General features: G+C 50.1%; 1 protein-coding gene across 3 annotated transcripts in view; it reads left to right on the top strand.

Moving 5' to 3' along the window:
• The window catches only part of CREBBP (CREB binding protein), a 2841012-nt gene that overhangs the window by 2732549 nt on the left and 92391 nt on the right, over positions 1 to 16072 (top strand). The gene's annotated exons all lie outside the window — the stretch shown is intronic.

Below are 16072 nucleotides of genomic sequence, written 5' to 3'. Positions count from 1 at the left end.
CCAGAAGCGGTACAACATACCGCCTCAGCACTAATCAACACGCTCCACGACCTGGCGTTCACTATCAATCACAAGTAGTCTCAGCTGCAGCCCACGCAGAGCCTGACCTCCTTGGGCCTAATATGGGACATGAGCTCTGTGAGAGTTTTTCTCTCTGAGGACAAGATTGCAGCCATCAGGAGAGCCACAGCTCATTTCCTCTCCTGGCCAGTCACCTCGGCCTGGTGGTACCAACACCTCTTGGGTCTTATGGCAGCTTTCCTGTTGGCCGTACCCCACGCAAGGCTCAGGATGAGGAGATACAGCTGCATTTCGCAGCCTCATGGAATCGGGAGAAGGGCTCCCAAGCAGAGCCAGTCAACATTCCTCCTTTTCTCCACTCGGACCTTCAGTGGTGGTCCGCAGGCTACAACCTGCAGCAGGGCAAGCCCTTCCGACAGCCGTCACGGTTACTACAGACTCGTCCCTAAAGGGCTGGCGAGCCACTCTGGACAACCACAGCGTCCATGGAGCCTGGACCCGGCAGGAGCAGGAGTCCCACTTGAATTGGCTAGAATTGAAGGCCATGGGGCTGGCTCTCAGGGCCTTTCTCCCCCTTATCAAGGGCAAGACAGACCATTCCACCAGCATGTACTATGTCAACAAGCAGGGGGCTACCAGATCCCCTCCACTGAGCAATCTAGCAGTCAGCATGGGAGTGGGCTTTGGGGAACATCTACCTCAGGACGGTCCACCTCCCGGGGGACTGCAACCTGGAAGCGGAAAGGCTCAGCAGACTAGGGGCGGACAATTACAAGTGGCAATCGGAAAACCTGGTACTGAAGGAGATCTTCCTCAGGTGGGGGTATCCACAGGTGGATCTGTTTGCCTCCCGGTACAACAGAAAATGCTGGCATTTTGCCTCCTGACAGGGGCAGGGCCCCAGCTCCCTGGGCAATGCATTCCAGATACAATGGAACGACATGTCGGTATACGCCTTCCCGCCCACACCCCTGGTCCACAGGGTGATCTGTAGGATACAGGAATCCAGGCACCTCTGCATCATCTTGATTGCCCCTCGGTGGCCGGCGAGGCCATGGTTCTCCGAGCTACTCAGCCTATCGGCCAGACCACCCGTTCACCTACTGCTGGGCCCACCTCCTCTCCTGACCCAGCAGGGGGGGAGGCAGGGTACTCCATCCTGCTCCTCACAAGCTAGCCCTCGCAGCGTGGTTTCTGAGTCGCTCACTCTGAAGCACTTGAGCCTTTCTCAGGCTAACCTAGAGATCATCCAGGGCGCTAGAAGCATGGCTACTAGGAGCCAGTATAAGAGTAAATGGTCTAGATTCTGTCATTGGGCCGCCTCTAGGGAGATCAATTCCGTTAAGTGCACCTTGGATGACATGTTCTCCTTTTCGGCACATCTCACCCACTCCGGCGTACAGGTAGCCATAGGGGCTTACAGGAGTTTCGAAGGAGGGCCTCTTCTCCTCTGCCAACCCGGTGGTCAAACGACCTTTGGCGGGCCTCCACAGACTTTACCCGGCTATAAAGAAAGCTCACCTTTTGTGGCACCTTAATGTTGTGTTGGGCGCCTTGGCGTCTGCTGACATCAGGCTGGTCACCATAAGGACAGCTCTGCTAGTGGACCTCACCACAGCTCGCAGAGTCCGGGAGATCCAGGCCCTGGTAGCCTAAGAGCCCTACACTACCTTTCACAAGGACAAGGTCGTCCTGCGGACGCACCCTGCGTTCCTACTCAAGGTGATTTCTTTGTCCATCTCAACGAGGAAATAGTCTTACCCACCTTCTTCGCCAACCCCAAGGATGAGCCTCAGAGGGTCTTGGACCGTCTGGACCGTCTGGATGTCAGACATGTGCTAAAATACTACCTGCACAAGGCCAAGGACTTCTACAAGTCGTGTGCTCTCTTTATCACTTTTGGTGGTTCAAGGCCTGGCTATCGGGTCTCCCAAGGCCTCCATAGCAAGGTGAATGGTCACGGCCATCAAGGAGGCCTATGAGGGGCAGCACAAACCAGTTCCAGCCAGTTTGCAGGCCCATGCGGTCAGAGCCAAAGCCAGGACCATCGCGTTCCAACAGCTTGTGCCGTGGCATGCCATCAGCAGGGCGGCTACCTGGGCCACCCCTTCCGCTTTCTGTAAGCACTACTGTTTGGACACCACCGCTAGATCAGACACGGCTTTTGGGCAGGCGGTTCTAAGAAACCTGTTTGGTTAAGGAGGGTGTCCTCTCCACCCTGGGGCTACATTCAGTTGTAATCGGCCATGCAGTATGTAGGAAAGGGGATGGGACGTAAGAGTAATCAATAGTTAGTAACCGTAGTGACTAACGTACTCTGTCCCCTTTCCTCCATATGTCCCACCATCCTCCCCCCTAGTAACACTAGTGTCGTTAGGCAATGTTGAATATTGTTGACACGTCAGTGGGGACTGAGGAGTGGCGCCGGTTGGCGGAGCCAGGCGAGCACATGCTCTCCTGGCCGCGCGCCTCGAAATTTAAAGGGGAAGAAGATTTTTCTGGTGACAAAGGTTCTATCTCCCGTCCCTCGCGAAGGACGCCCATGTAGTATGGAGGAAAGGGGACTATGGACTAAGACTATGTTAGTCACTACGGTGAGTAACTATACATTTTTCTCACGGTCTCCAAAGCCCTGGTCCTCTCAAGGCTGGACTACTGTAACAGCCTCTTTCTCAACCTTCCTTCTACTCTCCGTCCTCTTCAACTCATCCAGAACAGAACTGCAAGACTTATCCTTGGCCTCAAGCCCAGGGGCTGCATCTCTTCGGTGCTGAAATCCCTTCACTGGCTCCCTGTGGCTGCAAGGATTAAGTTAAAGATCCTTTGCGCTGTCCACAAGGATTTCTGACGCCTGTGCCCACTCTATCTGCTACGTTCTCTTCCTAGATACGGTCGATCCCGAGCCCTCCACTCGTCTTCCTCCAACTCTCTTCGGGTGAGCTGCTTCTTTAAGCAGAAACATGGGGGATATCTTTATCCACTGCAGGTGCTTCCCTCTGTAACAGCCTCCCTGCCTCTCTCCGTCTTGAGTCGGATCAAGTTCTGGAAACTCCTCAAGACTTTCCTCTTAGACGACGACTCCTCTCTCCCTCTCCCCTGCTAACCACCTCTTTCTGCTCTATCGCCCTCTTCCTCTACTTCTACTCAGTTTTGCTGACTGGTTGCTTGGTGTACCTTCAGAGCCTCACAGGTCTCAAGCCTCCCTCGCCAGTCTCTTGCACGTGCCTCTGGTCCTTGCTCTTGCCGCAGCACCACTGCACTTCGGTTACGACCCATGAGAGTGCTTTCTCTCTGCGCTTAACCCATGTTCTGACCGGACAGGGCGCACTTGGTCCCTAATGCCACTCCCGCCCCCTCCCCAACCCCCCCCCCCGCCCCGACGCACTTCCTGGTTTGTGCACCTGCATGATCACAATGTTGCACGCCTATTAAGATCGTTTGTCATGTCTTCCTCTCCCATTCATGGTTGCGCTTTGAAACGCTTGTGTATAAGCGCATTATTAATAAACAATCAGAGCTGACTAAACAACCAGAAATTAGCTTAAAGGCTGTTAGACCATTCTCCAGATTTGTTGTTTGTGACGAAGTAGATTGACACAAAAATTTACATAAAAATAAATTGGACTTTATATCTTGGAATACGAGAAGGCACCATTAATTTTTGTTAAAGCAAGAAGGTCTCACCTATTAGGGGCTGACGTGTTCGCACTACAAGAACTTGGCTAATGAGTGATGTTGCTATTGATGGATTGATGTGGCGGCAATTGTGGCCAAGAAATGCATTCAGCAATGCTGGAAGCGCAGATCCCCCCCTTCCCTACAAATGTGGCTGAAGGCCCTCACCTGGACACAATCCTGTGAAGAAGACTATATTAACATGCTGCCTAGTAATGCTCGCCCTAAAAACATATGGACTGAGTTTTGTAGTTACTTGAACCGCAAGGTGGACCTGGAGCTCTTGTCATCCCTCCTCCTGATCAGGAGGCGGACCGCTCTACATGATGCATGCCTCTATTGTAATTAACCTTTGTTGGATTGCATGTGACCTTCTGTAGAACCTGCGTTTTGTCATTCACGCTTCAACATGAAATGTGTGTCATTCGTGTAAATTGTTCTGTACCATTCGCTACTTCTTGCCAATAAAGAAAAGTTTAAAGAACATCTGTCCTGATAGTTTCATACGGGGGTCAGGATTTGGGTTGGATATCCAAAGCCGCAAAACATTATGCGCCAAAAGGCCATAAAGGGGTGGACATGAAGTTATTTTGAAAGAAAAATATTTGATACAGCAATGGCAAATGAAAAACAATTGTTTTATAAAGAGATAATAACATTAAAAGGTTAAGGATTAGAGATGTTATATGATAAACTGAGGTTTTTGCCGTTTTTGGAATATGCACACAGAATATACTAATCGTAGTGGAGAAAAAAAATTAACTACATAACTGAACATTCATGGAAAATATACATCAGAAAGTTGTATTATAAAGAAGAGATTATGGACACCTATCAGGGTCACCAAAACCTCACTGAGAACAGTATATTTTGGGAGGTCGAAGATGTAGAAAGAGTAATTGTTAAATTTAAAAAGTCTAGAGCACCTGGCCCTGATGGGATTCCGACTCTAGTATATAAAAAGCACCCAGCTTTTTGGGCTATAACATTGGGACACATTTATACTACTAGTATAACAGGCTTTATACCAACTAGTTGGAAAGCCTTGATTTTAATCCCAATATTTAAAAAGGGTGCCAGAGACAATCCATGAAATTATAAGCGTTGAGCTATGACGTATGTGTGCTCCAAGATCGTTGCAAAATTACTACTCGAGATAAATATATGGATAACAAGAAATAAACTGTTTTCAAATAAACAGAGTGGATTCTGAAAAAATATGGATGGGTCATCGAATCTTTGGACATTATCCTATTTAATACGCGATTGTCTGAAGAAAAAGAAAGGTGCATTATTTATATGCTTTATCGACTTTAAAGGAGCATTTGCTACAGTTTACCGCAAACTTCTATGGTCGAAACTAAAAATATGGAACATGAATGCTCTGATATTATGTTTCATTACGGAGTTCTACACCAACACCAATATACCAATTAGGTTGGACCAGGAGGGTACCATTAGCAAAGCAATGGTTTGGATTGAAGCAAGGTTGCCCCTCGCGCCGACTCTGTATAATCTATATGTTTCTGACATGGGATCCAATTTAGATAATTGTATTAATTGTCCACCAAAAATAGATAAATTGTATGGTTGGCATATGCCGATGACACCTTACTAATGGATAAGTCACCAATAGCTTACAAAGAAGTATAGATGCTTTATGCGACTACGCCAAGAGGGACACCTTGCTTATCAGTCATCAGAAAACAAGAAATCATGGTAATTCGACCTGGCAAAACAAAAGCCAGCAAATGGAAATGGAAAATGGGATATGAAACAATAGAGATTGGGCACTCTTATATTTACCTGGGTATGTATATGTCAGACTCTATGAAAATGACTGAAATTGAAAGATTGAAAGTTATGTCTCATTGAATATGGTAAGAAGATTTCTGACGATATTGAATTTTATTAAAAATAAAGGTGGTTTCTCGATTGAGTGTTTTTTTAAAAAGAAATTATCTAAAACTTGTTTAATCTCCAGCCTTTGTTATGGCCTGATAATCTTCACAATGAGAAACAGAGTGGAAGAAGAAATTAGAAGGTAAACTCTAGAGAATGGTATTAGGCCTTCCAGAAAATGCCCCTTTTTGGCGCTTTAACCGTGAATTAGGCCTTATCTCTTTGTTTACACAACTTAAGGTTGCTATGGGGATATTTTATATACGGTTGATAAGTGGTAGTATCTGCTGTGACTCAATTCTTGTTACTTTTCAAACAATGTTACAAAATTGCATGCTGAGGAATGCATTGTATGACTGGATAACAGATGCTAAAACATTCTTTTGCAACATAGGTTTTAAATATCGGAGTACCCTACCCAGCTCAGTTAATGAGTAAAAGTTGGTAAAATGTGCAAATACCTGGGATAGAGATGATCGTATTACAAATTTGGGTAAACAAACGAAATGCATGCTTTATTCTAAACAAGGTTTTCACGTGGATACTCTGTAAATATCTTACTAACCACTTCAATCATAAGGTCAGAAGATTTATATTTTTGCTTAGACTGGAGTTGCTTCCTATCATTTCTGGAACGGGAGCATGGAAGAAAATAGTTTGAGATGCGGTTATGCTGATTGTGTGGTCGCCACTTAACAAAATGTCTTAAATTAAATTAAGTTTATGTAAAAGGCTTTCTAAATCTACGATACCAAATTGTCAACTTTAAATCTGTTCAAATATGTTTGGGGGAGGGAGGTTCTATTTTGCATTTTGCACTATATCATGTGTGGATTGAAATTGAAAAAAGGATAACCAACATATGATATTTGTGATTTTAATATTTAGGATCACAGTCTTAATGATTGAAATATATGAATGTTATCTATTTTAGGATTTGCAACTGTAATCTTTTTATGAAATTAGGATTTGTGATTGTAATTTTATGTAATTGAGTAGCTCTCATGAAATGTTGGGAATGAATTTTTGATTTTGTGTTTTAGTGAATTGTGTAAGCATGTTATTTTGATATTTAATCATATCTTTTTGTGTTAAAGATATTCATTAACCAATAAAGCACTAAATAAAAAAGGAATACGCTTCTCTTAGAGGTCAGTGCAGTGGTGACTTGTAGGTAAGCACCCAGGTTTGAAGGAACGCAACAGTCAATTGTCAAAGTTTTGAAACCGTTTGTAAATTCAAAGGTCACGACTATCACAGATAGTCCTCAACAGATTCTGGTGATGATCGGGAAGGTACCTGCACAGGAAGTGAGTCTTTAGAGTTACCAGGGATTTTGATTGGTCAAAGACAAAGTTGACAGAATTCTGGCAAGCAGTGTAGCTGTGCAGTAGAAGACTAAGCAGGTTCAGTAGCCAGGTGCTGCAGATGGTTGCTCTGTAATGCTGATCAGGTGAGCGTGGGGTTCCTCACAGAACCAGGGATCTTGATTGAAGGTTTATAAGTTAGTTTATTAGGTTTATTAGGTATATTTTTGTAACTGTAGGCCTCTTTGAGGACAGATTGGTCTTGGAGGCTTTGGATAGAATACCACTCAGTTACCTCTGCTGATTAGAGAAGGCTGGAATCTTCAGGTCCCAGAAGTGCTTTGCCTTAAATGCGCTCTTGGGCAGATTGCTGCTGTAGAGATTCAAAGGGTTGTATTTCGATTTAGGTTGCTTCTCTGAGGTTTGGAACTGGTCCACACTATTGACGAGGAGCTACTGTCTTCCATTGTCTAGGAATATTGAACGCAGAGTGAAAATCACAACATATATCCTTTCAAACATTTTAAGGCCACCCAAACTTTGGGGGGCTGCCAAATTAAAACTTTCCTGGTCAAAGACACAGGATGTGGATGAATTCAAACCTTGAATCCTAGAGATCCTATTCAAATAGCTGCAAGATATCTTGGCTATCATAGCCTCAGCTGCCGTGGTCTCGGGCATCCTGAGTGCCAAGTAGCCAGTACTGTATATGGCCATATATTTTTTTTCCTGCGAAGGGAAGTCCAAGTTAGCTGTGGGACTTCTTTAGAACCCCTAATAATGCACATTTGACATGTTTGGTTGGCTCTGTACCAAAGAGCAGGGAAAGGTCTTGAAGGTGCATCTTAAACGCCAGATGATTAATAACACTTCTTAGTGTCAGCGGTAAGGCATTCCAGAGTTAGGCCGCGGCCACAGGAAAGGTCTGACTACCAACTCTGGTATGCCGAAAAGTGGGAACAGAAAGCAAACAAGAAAACCTTCAGCGAAGCTCTTGGTTTGAATGATAACTGACAACTTTGTCCCAAAGGTATTCCACCCTGTGACAATGGAGGGCACAGTGAACCAAGCAAAGAGATTTGAAATTAATATGTTGTCACTGTTAGCTAATGTAATGAGCGTAAAACTGGAGTAATATGAACTCCATATGGGGACCCGGTAGGGGCTTGCGCTGGAAGATTTTGAAGGCGCTGCAGTTGCTGGACTAGACCTTTATGCTGGACCAGGTATAGCGCATTGCAGTAGTCTAGGCAACTAAGAACCAGGGGTGCCACAACCAGGGCCGTAAATGAAGTGGTATAAGGGGAAGAACTTTCCGCAAGATCTTCAAATGGAACTGCCCCACCTTCCAGGCAGCTGAGACCTGATGAGCCATAGAGAGTGTGGAGGAAACCATTACCCCAAGATTTTTTACAGTTGTGACTGGGTTGGGGAGACACCGCAGTGAAGGTTGCCAAAAAGAAGACACCCAGAGTGTAGAGGCCACCCACTTTCAGAACCTCTGTCTTGTCTCCATTGAGCTTCAGCCATTTGCGGTTCACCCATTCTCCGACGGCTGCTAGACATCATGAAAGGCAAGGCGACATCCAAGCCTGATCAAGATCTAACCGGATCATGAGCTAACTGAGTGTAATTGGCATATGAATCTAACCTTATTCTCAGTCCTTTGGCCCCTCACTGCATCTTTTTTTGTTTTATGTTTGTATAGTCTGTCAGCACTCTGAGGCCTGCGGGCGAGTTGGCGCTTTACAAAAATTCTATAGAATAGAATGAATAACATCTGATGCTGAAGGGGCACCAAAAGAAAGAGAGCAAGGAAGTGCAGAGAAAGAGGGGGAAGTGAAAGTACTTTGCCCTTCTGTCAAGAACTAGGTGAACCATGCAATGGGGACTCACTGTGAAAAAGATTGGTGAACCTAAGGACAAACAAAGATCGTGGGGCCTCATGACCGATTCACAGTTTGGACTTTTGCCGTAACGCATACCTGTGCCACAGCCTTTGGATATTGAGGAAGCAGAGTAATTTGATAAGCCTCCTTGAAATCACGTTAGCCATCTCCTGGAAATGAGGTCGTTGCCCCATCTCGGCCATATAATGGTGGACTTTGAATTGAAATACTTTGCGGACAAGTCTACCTGTGGGGAACCTTACCTTGCGAACAGCTTGTGGTGTATTTTCTGACTGTTTCCGCTTGCAATTAGAGGGAGTCTGCCTCTTCCCTCATCAAGCCTGCACGCCATTGTATGTGGGGAATGTTTCAGGTGCATCACATGTTTTGTAGCCCACTACAACAATTGTTCCAAATTACTTATTGAAGTAGAATATCTCCCTTGGTGTAGTCTGCGAGGTTGATTTTATCCCCCTCTCCCTCCTTCCATTCACTGAAGAATTGTCAGAAACTATTCAATTGACAGGAATGTAGCTTTCAATCAGCATCCTGATTTTCTCAAATTGGTAGAGCACTTAAACTTCATTGATCCTGTGTCCATTCAGTGTGCCCCCCTCCCCCACCCCCGCCAAGTAGGGACGAGTGTTTGTATTTGAGTGTTTTCACCAAAGCGCTTTACAGCATAGAGTGAATAACCGTATATGAAAATGGTTATGATGATAGTACATGGAGAATATGGTGAACAAAAGTAAATTACGAGTCAGAAAGGAAAGGAGGTGATTTTTAAAAAAACTAGAATTAAAGACAGGGGGCGTGGCTTGAAGCCGCCGCGAGTGGAATGGCTTCGTAGGAGCTCCTGCTGGCCCATCGCGCCATTACTGACACCGCCGCTCTCAGACCCCGGTATGGCGAGAAAATAGAACAAATGCCGGATGAATTCATGCTGCAGCTGTCTGCCGAGTCGGGCCCCGTTCCATAGCCGATTGACAAAGTTTCAGCAGATTCCTCTTCACGGGGCCCTGCTCGTAAGCAAGATAGCGGACATGGATCATCAGCAGAGGGGGAAGGGCAGGCGCGCCAAAACAACCGAAGCCGCCTAGCACCTCCAGCTCTCCGCCCCGCACTGAATCGCGAGCACTACGACAAGAGCCGAGTACAGAGTCAAGCCCGAGCGACTGCCTGAGCATGCCCTGGAATCCTGCACAGCACCCTTGACGTACCAACACGGAATTACGCCTCCTCTGACGGAGCCCACGGCAGGTGCACCTCCTAGTACTAATTGCACGCTGCCCCCCCCCTGAAAGCGGCCTGACGGAGGCAGGGAGTAACGCATTCCGGGGGACCTGGTTTGGAGCTGTCGGTCGCTCGCCCTTGGCGGCTGCTCCAACAGCAGGATCCAGGAACTCTTCTGCCCGACCAAAACAATCCCTGAAAAAGGAGTCCGATACCGCACTATTGCAGCACCGATCTGTAGCTGCATCCGGCATCCAGTCACATCCACAGCCCGGCGGGTGCCAGAGCTCGGAGTACTTCCACCAGCACACCCCAACTCTAGCCCGCGGAATCCGCGGACCGGTAGATGCGGAGAAGGAGATCCTGAGGGCTTGCAGAGAAAAACGGAGCCCCCGTGTCTCCGGGGAAAACATGCATTGAACCTGCAGCAACATCGCCGAGGTGAGGAGCGGGGAAAGGTGGGGGGACTCCCGCATAATTCAAACGTTGATTAGTCTGTATTGGTCTCTGGACTGACTCGAAGCAGCACCAACCACTCCTCTGGGCTCCGGTCATATCCCCAAGCCTTCCTCCCTCTGACATTACTCTGCATTGCCTCACTACCACAAGGATCTTCCCTCCAGCCCGCCGAGGCCCTCCGCAAATTACCAATGGCAACTGCATATACGCCACATCCCCCCATTAACACTAGTGCTTCCTGTACCACATCAAACGGAGCGGATATCTAAAGTAGACTCCGGAACTTTGCCCCTAGGGATAGTGACACATTTCCCACAAAGTAAGTCCAGCCACAGAGACTTGCACCGAAAATGTCAAAAAGCCGCAAAGCTTCCAGACAGGCTGACATTGTCGCCTTACTGGCGAACACCACTACTGAGAGGTCTAGGAAGGGGGACCTGCCTGAAGACTCAGCCAACAATCCCACGGCCACAGCGTTGGCACCAGCCCACTGCCCATCCCAAGCAGTCATCAAAGCCGACCTGCAAGACCTGCTGTCCGCTCTGACCACAGAGATTCAAAAAAGCACAGAGGAGGTCACAAAGAAAATCAATTCACTGGATGGGCGAGTAGAAGAAGTAGAACGCTGCACTTGAAACCGAAACATGCGACCAAAGATTTGAAGTTGAACAGGACAGGGAGAGGATTGCAGCCTTGCAACCTCCTAGAGGCGAAACAGGAGGACGCTGAAAAACCGCTCTCGGAGAAATAACATCAGCCTGCGAGGGATCCCATCCTCCATTCCAGACGCAGAACTGCGAGATTACGTCTCACAACCACTCAGATTCATAATCACACTCCCAGACAACGCGTCCTTGGAGATGGACAGAGTACACAGAACATCCCCAAGACGGGAGTCGTCATTCCCCCAAGACGTCCTAGTCAGAATCCATTTCTTTCAACTAAAGGAGGAAATTATGAGCGAGGCGAGACAAATGCAGCAGGTTACCTTCCAAGGATCCAAAATCTCTCTTTATCAAGACCTTGCCGCCACCGCCGTTCAAAAGCGAAAAAACATGCGACCTCTAACGGAATGGTTACGAGAAAGGAAGATCCCGTATCAATGGGGCTTCCCGACCTCAGTCAAATTCAAGTGGGAAGGTGCCCTGAGACAAATGTACACACTAAAAGAGGCGGACGAACTTATGGGCCTCAGAAAATCCGACAGGGAATCGGAACCAGAAGAACCTACCCAGCCCCCTTGTGAAAAGCATCCCTCAGGAGCATGGTCAAAAGCAGGAAGGCGACGCAGACTGCGGGGTCCCCCTAAGAAAGACAACTTCCCGGGCTGACTAACTTAGCAATAACTCAGCTACACCCCGGTTCTCCAATTTCGGGATGTCATCCGGCTCACGCAGCCGGTCTGCAGACAAGGCACAACTCGTGGCTCACAACGACTAAAGTACGTGAAACTAAGGAAAGAAGTCAGCAGAAACTTTTATTCGAGGGGATTGGGTCCTCCGACGTATTCCATATCTATGACAGGTAATCACCACAGCTGTGCTGCTTCGGAAACTTTTCCGGCGTCTGCGTCCTGCGTCGATGACGTCGATACGCCGACGTCGAGGACCTCCTCCGACGTCCGACGTCATCCGATGTGATAAGTAGGACGCACGACGCCTGTAGCCTCAGTTCCGTTTTTTCCGCGAACGTGTTGCTTCGTGTTTCTCGGTTCTAGGCCTCGCCTCTTTGGAGTTCTGTTCTTTCTGGTTCTTCGAACCTGTTCGTTTGTGAATTTCCTTCGGCGATGTCTTCCACTTCGTCTTCAACCCCGCGTCCGGGCTTTAAGAAGTGCGGGAGTGTGGGTCCAAGATGTCGGTGACTGACTCGCACGACGCCTGCCTCTGGTGCCTCGGGGAGGCCCACGACACGGATGACTGTATCGACTGCCAGTCGCTCACGTCCAAAGCCTTACGCGAACGTAAGAAGAAGTTGTCGGTAGGTCGGGTGTCCAAGCCCCGGAAATCGAAGTCGGCGGGGCTTTCGACGGATGATTCGAGGGGTGACTCTCCGCGTCATCGTCGGAAGTCTCGTCGGTCTTCTTCTAGGAGTGGATCTCGCCACTCCTCGGCCTCTTCGAGGCATTCTCGGAAGCGCCGTCACCGGTCGCCTTCCAGGTCCTCTTCCGAGGATTCTGCACGGCACGTTGGTTACCCCACCAGCCGTGCGACGCCGGAGGAATGGGCTTCCTTCGGGAAGAAAATGTTGGCGATTCTTGAGTCGCAGGGTACTCAGCCGTCCGCGCCCCCGAGTGGGGTCGGCCGTGTGAGGTAGAGAGACGCCGCTCGCAAGAGTGGTCGGCACGGGTCACGGGAGCGGTCCCGTTCGGACAAGGACAAGGAGGCTCGTTCTCGCCGTACCCGTTCCAGGTCCCGGTCCTCGACGCGTTCGAGACCGTGTGCTCCTGTGAAGTCTTCGAGGAAGACACCGACGTCTGAGGCGTCGAGGGCGTCGACAGGCTTTCTCGAGGCTCCGGCTTCGAGGGCCTCGTCGACGCCGTCGACGATCAGGTCGTCGAGGGACACGCTCGGGGCTCCGGCTTCGAGGGCTGTGTCGACGCCGCCGATACTGGAAGCACTGCATCTGACGTCGACGCCGATTTCCTCGACGTCGACGCCGATCCTCTCGGCGCCGTTGCCGGTTTTCTCGGCGTCTGCGCCGATTCGCTCGACGCCATCGACGCCTTTCGTGTCGGAGGTGCCCCGTGTCACGGGTGTAACCCCTAGGAAGGCTCTGGTTAAGAGCAAGCACTCTCGGGTGCCTTTTCGCCACCTGGAATATATTTCGGAGGTGGATGAGGGTTCTGATGGCCTGGTTCCTAGTCTGGTGCCGGATGAAATTGTCTCGGCCCATAGTCAGTTTGACGACTGGAGGCAGTCACTGCATGATGCCAGTGGACTGGACACCTCTCCGGAGGTGGAATTTTGTAGGCCTGAGCCTGGCTCCCATGCCGATTCCTCGTACCGGCGCCTTATGGCTAGGGTGTCTGAGTATCTAGGATGGTCTGCTCCCCCAGGGGAGTTTGTGCAGGATGATCTGACGGACATCCTTGATGTTGGTCCCCCAACTGACCCGGTACTGCCATTCCATATGGCTTTACAGAGAAGGGTGGCGGCGGCTTGGACTGCTCCGGAGAGTCTCCCGGCGGTGGGCAGATCCTTGTCGCGTAAATACCGTCCAGCCAGTAGCGACCCCTGCTACTTGACCAGGCACCCCACTCCGGAAAGTTTGGTGGTGCAGGCGGCCACGGCCCCGGCAAAGCAGGCGTCGTACCCTACCATCCCTCCTGATAGGGACGACAAACGTTTTGATGGCTGGGCGAAGAAAGTGTTTTCCTCTGGTGGTATGGCGCTTCAGGCGGCCAACTCCATTTGTGCCTTGTCACGTTTCACGCACACTCTGTGGAACTGTGTTGCGTTGGCGGCTGAACATATTCCCGTAGGGGATGAACGGGATGGTTTCCTTGCTATGGTCCAGGATGGTAAGGATGCCATGTGTGAGTCCGTTCAGTCGGGTCTGGACTTGGCTGAATGCGTCAGTAGGTCCATGGCGGCGAGCACCGTGATACGCAGGTTTGCGTGGTTGCGGAAGTCGGGGTTTGCTCCTGATGTGCAATCCCGGCTCCTCAACATGCCCTTTGATGGTGAACACCTTTTTGGCAGCAAGGCTGACGAGAGCCTTGAGAGGTTGCAGACCTCAAAAGCTGCAGCGAAGTCGTTGGGCACTGCAGTTCGCCAACCTCCGCCTTTTCGTCCTAGGGGACAGCAGTGGAGGGGTGGTTCCTTTCGCTATTACTCATCCTTCAGTAAAGCGAGAGGAGCTGGCAGTCAAAGAGGCCATCGCAGGGGTACCAGAGGTGGACGACAGGGTACCCGTGGTGCCAAGGCCGCTCGGGCAGTTGCCTCTTTGCCCTCAGGTAACGCCGCAGCCGCTCCCACTCTGTCGTGAGGCCATGTCCCATGGTTCGCCGGTTGGGGGAAGGCTGGCGCAGCATCTTGTAGAGTGGCAAGCCATTACTTCAGATGTGTGGGTTCTGGAGATCATAACCCACGGCTACTGTCTTCCTTTTCGGCACAGGCCTCGCGACAATCCACCGGGGAACCTCTCTTGGCGGAGTCCGGATCCGCTCCTTGCGCAGGAAATTCAAGCCCTGCTGGAGAAAGGCGCCATAGAACTGGTGCCTGTAGCGGAGAGGAACAAGGGATGGTATTCCCCTTATTTTTTGATTTCCAAGAAAGACGGGGGATTGAGACCCATCATGGACTTGCGCGGTTTGAACAAACTCCTCAGGAAGGACAAGTTCAAGATGGTTGCTCTCTCTCAAGTCCTCCAGGCCCTTCAGCTTCGGGACTGGTTGGTGTCACTCGACCTCAAGGATGCTTACTTCCATGTGCCGATCCATCCCAAGCACAAGAAGTACCTGAGGTTCGCGGTTGGCGACTCGCACTTTCAGTTTCGGGTCCTGCCGTTCGGATTGACCTCCGCCCCGAGGGTTTTCACCAAGCTCATGGTGGTGGTGGCAGCGCATCTCAGGCAAGGGGGGATTCACGTCTACCCCTACCTGGACGATTGGTTGATCAGGGGAGCTCTCCCGAGCAAGTCCTGGATCATCTGTCCGTCACCTGCCACTCCCTCCACAGGCTGGGCTTCTCCCTCAATTTAAAGAAGTCCCATTTGATGCCAACGCAGAGGCTCCAGTACATCGGAGCAGTGCTCGACACTTCCCTGGGGCAGTGTTTTCCTCCCCAGGTGAGGGCTCTTCACATTCAGCAGATGGTGCACAAGTTTCAGCATGCCCAGACGCTCCCAGCGTTCGAGTTCTTGAGGTTGCTCGGCCTCATGGCATCCTGCATTCTTCTGGTGCCAGAGGCTCACCTGCGCATGAGATCTTTGCAGTGGGCACTCAAGATGCAATGGTCGCAGTCCTCCGGCAGGATGTCGGACCCGATTCAGGTGCCGCCCTCGGTCGCCCAGGACCTTCTGTGGTGGGCCGTCGAAGGCAACTTGATGAAAGGGGCTCCATTTTGGCTTCCCTGGCCGGAGGTGACGATCGTGACGGATGCATCCCTCACGGGATGGGGAGCTCATGCCAACGAGCTGACAGTCAGCGGTCGTTGGTCTCCGTCGGAGTCCAGACTCCATATCAATCTGTTGGAGCTGAGGGCCGTCAGGCTAGCCCTGAAGGCTTTTCTGCCGACTGTGCGAGGAAGGAATGTCCTGATCCTGACGGACAACACGGTGGCCATGCACTACCTCAACAAAAAGGGGGGGGCAGGGTCACTTCCTCTGTGCAGGGAGGCGATGCAGCTCGAGTTCTGGGCCATCCAGCAGGAAGTTTCGGCCTCGGCAGTTCATCTGGCCGGAGTCGAAAACGTGACGGCGGACGCTCTGAGCAGGCAGAGCGCGATCTCTCACGAGTGGGAGTTGGCTCAGGAGATTCTCCTGGAGATCTTCGCCCTTTGGGGGACCCCTCAAGTGGATCTCTTCGTCTCCAGTGTCAACCGGAAGTGCGGGAGGTTCTGCTCGCGGGAATTTCCTCCAAGAGGA

The sequence above is a fragment of the Ambystoma mexicanum genome, chromosome 2q, assembly GCF_040938575.1.
Source record: "Ambystoma mexicanum isolate Mex_15411 chromosome 2q, UKY_AmexF1_1, whole genome shotgun sequence".
In the NCBI taxonomy this organism is placed as follows: domain Eukaryota; kingdom Metazoa; phylum Chordata; class Amphibia; order Caudata; family Ambystomatidae; genus Ambystoma; species Ambystoma mexicanum.
This window is presented reverse-complemented; position numbering and strand designations above follow the sequence as displayed.